Source organism: Vigna unguiculata, chromosome 9, assembly GCF_037176805.1.
Source record: "Vigna unguiculata cultivar grain cowpea cultivar isolate G323 ecotype 2 chromosome 9, ASM3717680v1, whole genome shotgun sequence".
NCBI classification, from domain to species: domain Eukaryota; kingdom Viridiplantae; phylum Streptophyta; class Magnoliopsida; order Fabales; family Fabaceae; genus Vigna; species Vigna unguiculata.
Genome location: NC_140800.1, coordinates 28,697,755 through 28,711,550, shown reverse-complemented (window position 1 = coordinate 28,711,550; position 13,796 = coordinate 28,697,755).

Sequence of the window (13,796 nt, the reverse complement as noted above, 5' to 3'; positions counted from 1 at the left end):
GCAAAAGAATTTATGAAATTTGTGGAAGGGCACTCCCAAACTGCTGATAAATCTCTCGCTAGGACACTGATGAGTACGTTGACCACAATGAAGTATGACGATTCGCGTACTATGCACGAGCATGTGATTGAGATGACAAATATTACAGCAAGACTTAAGTCTCTAGGAATGACAGTGGATGAAGGTTTTCTCGTGCAGTTCATTCTAAACTCGTTATCGTTTGGGTATGGTCTGTTCCAGATGAACTACAACACCATGAAAGACAAATGGAATGTGCATGAATTGCATAGTATGCTAGTTCAGGAGGAGATCCGACTGAAGAACTTAGGAAGCCACTATACTCAGTATGTGAAGAATCAACGAGCTGTTGGAAAGAAAGTTGCTAAGAAACATGGAAAGGGTATAGGACCACTAAAGATTGATGAGTCCTCAAAAAAAATCCAGAAGAAAAATGACAAATGTCATTTCTGCGAGAAGTCTGGACATTTCCAGAAGGACTGCATAAAGCGTAGAGCTTGGTTTGAAAAGAAAGAGATTTCTTACAACCTGAACCATAAACCCAAATGAGAAGTTTGTCTTCATGGGCAATAAAGAGAAAGTTTCAGTGGAAGCGGTCGGGACTTATCGTCTAATCCTCGACACTGGATATCACTTAAACCTTATGGATACTTTTTATGCACCTAGTGGTACTAAGAATTTAATTTCTTTGTCTAAGCTTGATGTTGTTGGATACTCTTTTAAGTTTGGAAATGGTTGTTTCATTTTGTTTAAGCGTACTTTTATGATTGGATCTGGTATACTTTATGATGGTTTGTATAAATTGAATTTGGATAAATTATATGTTGAAACTCTTATGACTTTGCATCACAATGTTGGCACTAAACGTAGTTTAGTGGATAAACGATCTGCTTACTTGTGGCATAAGCATTTCAGACATATTTCTAGAGAAAGAATGCAAAGATTAGTAAAGAATGAAATCCTTCCGGATTTAGATTTTACTGATTTGAATGTGTTTGGATTGTATTAAAGGCAAACAAACAAAACACACAAAGAAGGAGCCACGAGAAGCAATCAGCTTCATGAAATCATACACACCGATATATGTGGTTCGTTTGATGTAAATTTTTTCAATAAAGAGAAGTACTTCATCACTTTCATCTACCAACTGCATGAGAAATCTCAATCATGAATGTAAGACCAGTGGAAATTAATTAATTAAATAAATAATTAATTTATTAATAAATGCAGATATGGAGAGCCTTTATGACATTAATTATTGATTGAGGTGACATGGAAAAGTGCTAGCTCAAATGGTTGAGAGTACTTGATTTGTGTGAGAGGACTTGGGTTTAAGTCCTATGTATGCCAATTATTTGTTGTTTGATTTATTATTATTTTAATAATATGATTGATCATGTGGCGTAATAATGTAACCCTATATGTATAGGAATTGTCATGAAACATAAACTGCTTGAGTGGTTGTGCAATGATTCGATGATGAGAATCGTATGGGTTCGAACCTTGGTGAACCCAAATTTAACTCTTCTTTTGCTAAAAAATTAGTTGTGGCATGAAAGGGTAGAGAAAACCTTAATAGAAGGGGCAGCCAAGGGAGGCTAGAAAAATAGCCATCATGGTCATTGAATGGCAATTATCAGCCACTTAAACCAATTTTCGTTTTTTTGCCATCAACCCACATTAAGGACCCTTTAAAAGGCAGATTTTGAGAGGAAAGAGGGTTTTCTGAGAGCTTTAGGACATCCACAAAATTGAGGTAATAAAGTGATTAGAGGGTGAATTAGAAGAGTGGAAATTCAATTGGTGCTAAGGAGACCATTGGTGGATCGAAAAGGGGGAGCTATAGCATTTCAATTTAAGCAAAGGAAATTCCAGGTTAGGGGAGTTAAACCTGTAAATTGTATGTTTTGAGAATATTGCATGATTTTGATGATGCTATGCCATGAATTTCGTGTTGCATGTGAGGTGAATTAGGGGTTGAGTGTTTCGGTACTGTTTTATTGAAATTCTTACCCAAATGTATGAATATAATGGACTTATGCACTGTATATGTTGTGATTGTGTAAACTTGGAATTTTGGGTACTATATGGGGTCTAAGTTATGTATATGTGTTTGCTGCATTGTTTCAAATGATTGGTATGAATTGGAGTGTGATTTGGGCACGTTTGTTGGAGTTGCGTGCGTAAAACAATGTAAGAGTCTGCAATTCTCGCTCAAGCAAGCCAGGCTCGCCTAGGCGAGATTAGCAGAGACTCGAACCCAATTCTCGCCTAGGCAAGCTCAGGCGGAGGATTTTGGTCTTAGGCGACAGGCACACTCGCCTAAGTGAGAACTCGTGAGTGTTGGGTGTTTTTGTTTGGGCATCTCGCCCAGGCGCGAAGCCATGTTTTAGGCGAAAGAGTGTCTCGCTCAGGAGAGAGTCCCCTACCTCAACGAGAATTCGATGAGGGTTTGATGATTTGCTTAACTCGCTGCCTAGGCGAGAATTTTTGTTATGGGCAAAAGGTGGTCTCGCCCAAGCGAGTAAGACTCGCCCAAGCGAGAATTTGAGGTTTTTTTGTGCGAGGTGCTCGCTCAGGCAAGGTAACCTAGCTTAAGCGAGGTAGGTTTGGGTGCTTAGGCGAAGGCTTCAAGATTAAGCGAAGGATGGAGCAATTGTGTGTTTCCAGGCAATCGATTACGCTGGATCAGATTGGTTGGTGTTTAAATTGTGATGCGTGGTCTATAAGGCTTCTAAAATATCTCAAAGGTGGACTTGCTGGTGTTCCTTGAGTTGTGGCTCGGAACGTATCTCTTGAGTTGTGGCTCAAGATAGGGGTTAAGCACGTGGCATTTTCTGAATTGTGGCTCAGAATGACGTCCCTTGAGTTGTGGCTTGGGATAACTGATGAACACGAGGAACTCTTGAGTTGTGGCTCAGGTTGGCGAGTGTTGTCAGTGTGAGTGTGCTGGTTGTGGCCAGTACGGATTGGTCCCGATAGATTGCCCTCCTCAGTATGGACTCTTGAGACGTTACGGACTATGTTCATATTGGGAACTCCACCTGGCATTACGATGTGTGATCCGTAACATAATTTCTCGCACATGCTCGATCGATTGTGGCTGATAGGTATGGCAGCAAGACATTTTGAGGTACTCACTAAAAGACATAGAACACGGTTAACATGGTTGTGGCCATGTGAAAGGAAAGGATGAGGTTTCTTTGATGCGATTTGATATCAAACATGGTTGTGGCCATGTAAGACCAAAGGATGGATTTCCTTTGATGTGAATTTAATATCGAACATGGTTGTGGCTATATGGGGTTAAAGGAGGGGATTCTTTTGATGTGTTTGTTATGTGTATATGAATATATATATATATATATATATATATATATATATATGTGTGTGTGTGTGTGTGTGTGTGTGTGTGTGTTTATTATGTTAGCTCACCCTATTTGCTTGTGTTTGGCGATGATCGTGTACGCGGTACACATGAGCAGATGATGTTGTAGGTGGATCTGGTGAGGCATAGAGCCGGAGCGGGACTAGTCTTGGGGAGAATTTATCAGAGATTGATGATTTGAAAATTTTACTATGTTTTGAATAAATTGTAATCTTCGCATTGTGAGACTTTTATAATTATAATGAAATTTTATAATTATGGATTTTTGGACTAGTACTAGTGTAATAAAATATTTAAATTTCCCGTGTTCTTGAGGAAATGATGTTTCATTAATGAAGTTAATTATTATTTTCTTTATTTTATTATTTAAATTCATAATATCCGGTCGGAATGTTACAATGAATGTCTTGGAAGTTTACATAAATGAAATTGAAAGGCAATTAGACAGAAAGGTGAAAATTGTAAGGTCTGATAGAGGTGGTGAGTATTATGGAAGATATGATGAAAGTGGAAAACACCTTGGTCCTTTCGCTAAGTTTCTAGAGAAACGTGGTATTTGTACTCAATACACAATGACATTCCTAACAAAATGATTTGAAATGGTGGTATTTGTACTCATAACAAAATGGTGTATCATGGAATGTCCAAAGAATGATTTGAAATGGAAACGGATGGAAAATAGCCCTTATGCATCTATTGTTGGGAGTTTGATGTATGCTCAAACATGTACGAGGCCAGATGTGACATTCCTATTTTAATAAACTGTATTATTTATTTTTTTTTAAAAACAACATAGAAAATCTTCTATTTTTACTCATGTTTTGTATTTTATTATGATGTAGTTTAAACATTAAAAATATATTTTATCATGATGTAGTTTTTACTTATTGAAAATAGAAATAAGAAGAAAACAAAACTAATAAAATATGTATATATATATATTAAAAATAAATATTAGGTAAAAATATATTAATGAAAATATTATTAAATAGGTGTGTGTATTAAAAAAATTTCTAAAGAGATAAGAAGATAAGGAGAGAAGATAAGAAGAAGAAAAATAGAAAAAAAAAGAAAAGAAAAAGAAGAAGAAGAAGATAAGGGAAAAGAGATAAATATTATCTCTTCATTAAGGTAAGTAATGATGATTTTGAAAAAAAAAAATGAACACATGCATAGGCTTATATATAAGGGAAGAAGTTACGTGATAAAAAAGTGAGAAGGAAAGAAATAAAGAAAGGAGAGAGAGAAAGAAAAGGAGAGAGAGAGAGAAAGAAAGGAGAGGGAGAGAAAGAAAGGACAGGGAGAGAAAGAAGAGAGGGAGAAAGAGAAAGAAGAGAGAGAAAGTTTAGAGCAAAGATTCAAAGAGATCCTAGTCCTCTATAAATATTATTAGTGTGCCCTTGAATCAATAAGGTACGAGGGAGTGAGGTTAAGCTCTTCTTATATTAATCTTTTTATATTAATCTTGATAAACTCATGGGTTTTATATTAATCTCTTATTTATTTTGAATCATATATTATTTTATTTATTTCCCTTTAACTTATTTTCATTTACTATCATTTTATATTTATTTAATTTATCTTCAATTGTGTACTAATCATGTTTATTTATTTTAATTTATCTCTAATTATGCACGGGTCCTGCTTATTTATTTTATTTAATTTATCTTAAGTTATGAACTGGTCATGCTTATTTATTTTATTTAATCTCCAGTTATGCATTGATCCTATTTATTTATTTTATTTAATCTCCAGTTATGCAGTGGTCCTGTTTATTTATTTTATTTTATTTAATTTATCTCTAGTTATGCACTGGTTCTGTTTATTTATTTTATTTAATTTTCAGTTATGCACTTGTTATTTATTTTATTTAATTTATCTCTAATTATGCACTAGTCCTATTTATTTATTTTATTTATCTCAAGTTATGCATTGATCCTATTTGTTTATTTTATTTAATCTCTAATTATGCACTGGTCCTGTTTATTTATTTTATTTTATTTATCTCCAGTTATACACTGGTCCTATTTATTTATTTTATTTAATCTCCAATTATGTACTGGTCCTGCTTATTTATTTTATTTTATTTATCTTCAGTTATGCATTGATCTTGTTTAATTATTTTGTTTAATTTATCTCTAGTTATGAACTAATCCTTTTTATTTATTTCATTTAATATATCTCCAGTTATGCACTGGTCCTGATTAATTTATATTTTTATTATTATATTTATTTATAACATTCTAATCCTTATCTTGTTATTTATTTAAAGTTCTCACTTTGATTATTATTTTATCATTATTTTATAATTAATAAATAAATATTATTTTATTTAGTGAGCTTGGATAGAAGAAAATTACATGTATATTTTATTTTATTTTATATTCTTTGTGTATAGTTTATACAATGAAATGATTTGATACTCGTCACATTTTATGACCTTTGAAAATATCCAAGAGTATGTCAATTAAGTATGGTTTCAATAAGTTGAGATTAAACCAGTGTCAGAGTGTTTGTATTTGAGAAGTCACAGTTTGGTATACTGCGGGATGAAAGGCAGGGACCATGGTGGGGTTTAAGGAAGTTTTACCAAGTAGGTGAATATCTGGATAGTTAAGAATAGCGCACTTGGACTAGGATATTGATAGGCTAAACTTGAGACTATCCGATACCTACTCGGCATCGCCAAGGTTAGGTAGTGAGTATATATATCTTTTGTGGGCCAATAAATGACTAATATTCTCGAGAAATAAATAATTATGATTGTAGCAATGTTTTATGAGAAATACTCAACTACCTAATCACTTCCCAAAGTAACTTTTGATGTTCATAATGGATCATCAGAAGTGGAATATGGATACATATGTCTGGTAAAACAAGACAAAGTTTTGTGGTTGTAGGTCCAAATCTAGGCCCCCAGTGTTTGTATTGTTTGTTGAGTTTATTAAGATTGATATTTAAGGTTTATAAAGACCTCACTCCTTTCATATTTTTCTTTCATATGTACCTGTTGCATGAGCAGAAGAGGAACCTGCTTAGTGAGAGTTGTTCGAGATATTATTGGTGGATCTTCTGAAGATTGACTCATGGATAATTTCTCTTAATATCTTCAGGAGATATTAAAAATATAGATAATCTTCTATTCTGATGTAAGACTCTTAATATTATACAAATATATATTTTTGTAATATTTCATGAACAATTACAGAGACGTAAACTATATATTTGAATATGAAGTTATGTTATTATTAATGTTCTCTTAAGGAAAATCTTATGGTAAAAAAAATTAATTCCATATCTTTTTATCAAATAATAATTATTTAATATAGTAGTCGGGGCGTCACACTAGATATTAGCTTTGCAGTTGGTATGCTTGGTAGATACCCAAGTAATATAGGATTAGAGCATTAGAAAGCTGCAAAGAAAGTTTTAAGATACCTACAAGGAACAAAGTATCACATGCTTACTTATAGAAAATCTGATCACCTTGAGGTGATAGGTTATATAGATTCAGACTTTGTCGGCTTGTGGATACAAGAAAGTTTACATTTGGTTATGTGTATCTATTAGCCAGATGAGCGATTTCATGGAAAAGTGCAAAACAGTCTGTCATTGATGCATCCAGCATGGAAGCTGAATTTGTGGCATGTTTTGAGGCCACAATTCAGGCTAATTGGTTGCGGAACTTTATTTCAGGACTTAGAGTAGTCGACAATATATCCAAGTCGCTGAAAATTTATTGTGATAATTCTGTAACAATCTTCTTTTCTAAAAACGACAAGTATTCCAAAGGTGCGAAGCATATGAAGTTAAAATACTTTGTCGTTTAAGAAGAAGTTCAGAAACGTAGAGTGTGAATATAACATGTTAGCACAAATCTTATGATTGTTAACCCTTTGACAAAAGGGTTATCTCCCAAATTGTATGTTGGCCATGTAAAGAATATAGGCATTATGTCTACTAATGAATGTTAAATGTTGATTGTTAATGTTATTAAGGTTTATGTGACACTCTGAACTCCCTAATGTATAAAATTCTGAAATCTGTGTTTTCTTCTTTATGTTTATGCATGCAAATTATGTTTGAACCCATTATGAACTTCTCTTTTTAGTATGTTCTCACGTACTAAAGAAAACAAGTAAAAGATAAATGAATTATCAACATTACAAGCATAATTAAAATGCCTTGGTCTCAAAACTGGCCGTAGGCACTTTATTATAACCATTATTATTTAATTTTTATTTTAAATGTCTAAGTCACTATTGGCCTTCAATGATTAGTACATTTTGAATTGTTTTGGCCTTTAATTCCTTCTCTTTAGGTGTAGCTTCAAGGATTGTTGCCACCACTTGCTATAGGGATTCCTCTAGTCATGGCCCTCCAATTAATTGTGTTGAACTTTGATCAACTTCAATGTCCTCATCATTCCCTCCTTCTTGGGTAGAATTTATCCTCAGATTTGTGAATTCTTCTCCTACATCAAAAGGAATCAAGTCAGCAACATTAAAAGAAGAACTTACACCATACTCACCTGGTAGATCAATCTTTAATTATGAATAATGATGGAACCAATTTATGTAAGGTCTTTTAATGCGCATTATGTTTATGTATTAAATCACATAATGTTATGACATCATATGAGTCAAGTAGGAGAATGTTAGAACTAATTGACGAATTAATTCTACTATTGACTCATTTGAAATATTATGATGGGCCCAATTATGATTTACTAAAATTTAAAGACCTATTGGTTATTATTATGAGAAGTGATAATAAAATAAAATAAAGATAAAATAAAAACCAACTTGATGGACGTTGGTTTATAAAAGGGATTGTGATTTTGTCTTTGGCCATAAGGTTCTTTTCACAGTAACCCATTAAGAACGTGTGAGAAGACAAAAGAGAGGCAAATAGATAGATTGAGAAACCGTGGTTGAAGAGCACACGAAAGAATACAAATTGAAGAACGCATATTCACAGGATTTCTTATGGATCAAGGTTAGTGCTCTATTATATTTTATTGTGTGAGAATCCTAAATCCTAAAGATCCTTAATTGTTTTACACTTCAATGAAGTGGTAATATACGGGTTGAAGAACAAAGATTGAAGAACGCATTCTCATTGGATCTCTTATGGATCAAGGTTAGTATCCTATTATGATTTATGTACATGAATGTGTGAGACTCATGAATCTTAAGATCCTAGGGTAGTTTTCTATAATAAATTATTATCACAAGAAAACTACAACTTGATTACAAAATATGCTAAATTATTAAAAATAAAGCTACTGATATTTAACATTATAAAAATAATTCAAAAATTATATTTTAGTTTACCATTTTCTTCAAATATTAATGTAATTTGAGTTTTATTAGAAAAAACAAAATATCGGTTACTCTTAAAAATTTAGTTCACAACAATTATATTATAATGGTTAAAAATAGGAATATGAATGGTGTACTCAAAAGAGAAGAAATTCTTTATATATAGTTAAAGATAATTTCAATCAATAATTGAAAAACATTTAGATAATATGAGTAAAAATATTTAAAAAAATATAAAATAATATTTAGTAAATTTTTTATTAATAGTAATATTTTAAAATTGGTTTAATTATGCCTTTTGTTACCATTTTGGAGTCAAAATCTCCAAATGGTACCCAAATTTTTAAGTCTCAAATTGGTCCCCTTTTTTGTTAAAATGTCTCACGTTTGTCCTTTCCGTTAAGTCAAGGTTGACGCCGTTAGAGGGAGTGCCACGTGTCAGTTCCTCGATTTTTTGAATTTTTTTATTATTTTTTTTTTGAATTTTTTTATTTTGATTTTTTTTTTATTTTTTTTAAAAAAATCAAAAAAATTGCCACGTGTCAAGTTGTCATCGTGGCACGTGGCAGTGACAGAGTGACGTGGCAGTGACAGTGACACGTGTTAGTATTATGCCAGATATCATTTCCTTAGTCTCAATTTGGTCCCTTTATTTTAATTTGTCTCAATTTAGTCCTAATTTTTGTAAAAATTAGAGATTTTGTCCCTCTTCAAATTGAAACAAAAATTAATTTTATATAAATGTTATACAAATATTTTTTATTAAATTTGATATTTTTATTCAAATTGATATTTTTATTATATATTTTTAACATAGCTAAGTTTATTTAAAATTATGTTTCACATTCAACTTTACTTAAAATTGTTTTCAAATTTTAAATTTATGTGTTTTGTTGTTACATGAACTAGTTAATTTATGAATTTTTTTCTATTAACATTTTTTTCTATTAACAACTTTTAAACCATTTTAAATAAAGTTCAATGTAAAATATTAATTAAATAAACTTAATTTGGTTAAAAATATTTACTTGAAATATCAATTTTGATGAAAATATTTGTGTACATTTATATAGAAATTAAATTTGATTTCAATTTGGAGAGGGACAAAATTGCTCATTTTTACAAAAATTGAGACTAAATTGAGACAAATTAAAATAAAGAGACCAAATTGAAACTAAGGAAATGACACCTGGCGTATTACTGACATGTGTCATTGTCATTGCCACATCACTTTGTCACTGCCACGTGGTACGATGATAGCTTGACACGTGACAATTTTTTGATTTTTTTAAAAAAATTCAAAAAAAAATTAATAAAAAAATTCTAAAAATCGAGGAACTGACACGTGGCACTCCCTCTAACGGCGTCAACCTTGACTTAACGGAAAGGGCAAACGCGAGACGTTTTAACAAAAAAGGGGACCAATTTGAGACTTTTAAAAATTTGGGTACCATTTTGAGATTTTGACTCCAAAATGGGGACCAAAGGCATAATTAAACCTTTAAAATTTTAAATAATATTTAATATTTACATAATTTTTTATATTCATAACGATTGAAATGTGATGTAAGTTATTTTAGTTTTGGGAAATATGATGTTTATATTTTTAAGAAAACCTAGAAAAGATCATCACTTGATAATAAGATAGCATGTTATCTCGATGTGAAGGTTCACTTTTACAAGTTTAAATGAAGGAGAAGAGTGCTTTGAAAGAAGAAACCAAACAAATATGACATTATAACGTCAAAGCTAAATCAAAATGAAGGAAAACAACAAGAGAATGGAAGCATAAGAAGATGATAATGGAGCAATGGAAAACGCCACTATAGGGGGGCACAAAGGCCAACCCTTCCCAAGAGATAAGTGTTGATGCCGCCACTTGATTACTTAAAATAAGTGATGTGGACCAATGCACAAATTAAGCCAAGAACGTAATGTTAACTTTGTTTCGTATCTCCGCCAAATCAACTTCGATTGCGACGATTCTAGAACGAGAGGAAAGATGGCGTTCTGAAAATCAATTTAGACATATAAATCACCGAAAAAGGATTAGTAAAACATGAGATATGTATATGAGAAAATTTGGACAAAATTTGGAAATTAGCATTGCGAAAATATGAAAAAAGGAACATAAAAATTGGTGAGGAAGAGGATGGGCGCCACAAACAATTGATGTTTGATAAGCCATAAGGATCGCCACATGAATTTTAGTGGATTCTTGATAAGACTAATGGTTCAAGGAAGAACCCTAGCAGAGAATATGTCTCACTTTAGAAAAATTCACATCTAAATCTGTCTCTTCATTCACATCAAACTTACTTATACAAAGTAGTTCTCACGTACTAAAGAAAACAAGTAAAAGATAAATGAATTATCAACATTACAAGCATAATTAAAATGCCTTGGTCTCAAAACTGGCCATAGGCACTTTATTATAACCATTATTATTTAATTTTTATTTTAAATGTCTAAGTCACTATTGGCTTTCAATGATTAGTACATTTTGAATTGTTTTGGCCTTTAATTCCTTCTCTTTAGGTGTAGCTTCAAGGATTGTTGCCACCACTTGCTATAGGGATTCCTCTAGTCATGGCCCTCCAATTAATTGTGTTGAACTTTGATCAACTTCAATGTCCTCATTATTCCCTCCTTCTTGGGTAGAATTTATCCTCAGATTTGTGAATTCTTCTCCTACATTAAAAGGAGTCAAGTCAGCAACATTAAAAGAAGAACTTACACCATACTCACCTGGTAGATCAATCTTGTAAGCATTATTGATGAGTGCGTATTTTTGCCCTCATTTAATGTTTAATTCTGGGTATTTAATTGAATTTGTGTGCTTAAAGAGTGGTTTAATTGAGAATTCTGATAATTAGGCTATTTGAACTTGTGTGATAAAAATGTCTTAAAAAGTGATTTTTAGCTGCATAAATTATTTTTGGATATTTTAATGTTTGTTGATGCAGTTGAAGTTAAGAATAAGCTCATTTAAGGTGGAAAAATAAATTGATTGAAGTTACAAACCACCGTTAAATAAGTCTAAAATCAGCAAGTTCTGGAAAAATCACTTTTGCACCCCATACATTACCTTATCATTCCCCTCTTTCCAGATGGGCCACTAAAAACCTGTTCTGCACCCCTAGCTTTTACTAAGTTTCACCCCTCCTACCACTTAAACTCCACTCAATCAGATCATGCCATATGGCAATCCTCCACTAATTGAGTTGACCAATCAGAACAAGCCACGTGGCATAATCCCCAACTTTTAAATTTGTCCAATTAAAACATTCCACATGTCATTAATCCTTGCACATGCATGTGAACCAATCAGGATGTGCCACGTCATCATCTTCAACCCTAGCTTCTTCTCCTTGAAACCCTAGCAGCCCAGTCACATCCACTACCACCTGATCTGTACTACGCCTGAAGTCGAACTCAATTGACGCAGATTTACCTTATGTCGCAACAACCTCCACGTTCACCGGTCACTATGGAAGCACCACCACCACCACGAGACTTTCATCGTTCTCGCACCTGTTGCGTTCAACCATCGAACCACCATGAGTAAGTTGCCCGCAGAACGAACCAGAACCTCCACTGCAGCACCATCAACGACGGTCACCTTGTGGAAACCATCACAGTAGCTGAACCTCCATTCTCATTCGTGCGCCTGCATTCAAATGCGAAATAGGACGCATCAGATTGGTCTAGAAACATCTTCCCATTTTTTGTCGGAGCACCGCGAGCCAGTGCGACGCCACCAGTGTCGCCATCACCATCAAACACCATCTGCACGGAGAGCACAACAGCCACCCAAGCCGCCATTGCACCTGCGACAACAAGGATAGAGGCGGAAACCCTAATTTTGGGAGAGAAAGCACTCTGACACGTGGCAGCCTCTCATAGGACAGTCAACAGGTCAAATGGTCAAAGAACTAGTCAAACTCTGGTCAAATGTTCAAATCTGGTAAAAGATTGATCAAACGAGAGGGGTTTAAGTGCAAATATTCATCTTTTTGGATTTCCCAGTAAATTTGGACTACATGATTGAAAATGGATTATTTATAAAATTAATTCAAATATTATTTGGTGATAATTTATCAGATATCTTTAAATAATTAATTTATTTAATTATATCATAAATTATTAACCAACTATATTTGTTAAATATTTTTAACACTAACTATCTCTTCAAATATTTTTAAAATCACTATAAAGATAAATAATATTTATCTTTATTTTAAAAGATATTTGAGAGATTTTGACAACAGAAAAGCCCAGTCCAAGTCCTATATAAAGAGACCAAGGGGGAAGGAGAGAAAGAAAGCTCGGGACTTCGGAAGCCCTTAGGGGGGCCTAATTTCGTTTCCTTTTTCTCTCTATTCTTCTTTCTATTTTTATTTTACTTTTGCATTCTATAGATTGCTAAACTTCTTGGGTTGATTCCATTGTAATTTCATTATGGATACTGAGGTTAGAATGAAATAATTTCTTTGTTATTTTATTATTGTTAAGGTTTTCATTCATCTATGTCTTTTATTATTGAATCACATAAGAACTTAATGATTTTAAATCTATATGCATGTTGATCATATGAGTCCAAGGGCTTTTTAATTTAATTGAGACTTTCCTTTGATTTTATTTAGAAATTTTCATGTGATTAAATGAGTTTTTATCAATAATTGAGACTTTACTTTGATTAAAGGTATTTACTCTAACGAAAATTAATCGAGACTTTACTTTGATTAATTAAGCTATTTATTTGGCGAAGAGATAAAAGAATAGACATGATTAGGCATAGTAAAATTTGATTGAGACTGTACTTTGGTTGAATTTACTGTGAATAATCTAAAAGTTCTCACTTTTAATTGAGATTGTACTTTTGTTAAAAGTGAGAATGCCAACAAATTAATTGAGACTTTACGTTGATTAATTTGTAAATCTACAACAATAATTAATTGAGCAATAATCTTTAGATGATGAATCTATTTTGAAAAAGCAATGAAATTAATCTATTTTCTTTACTATTGTTTTTATCTCTTTTTATCTTTTCTATTTCTTTCTTG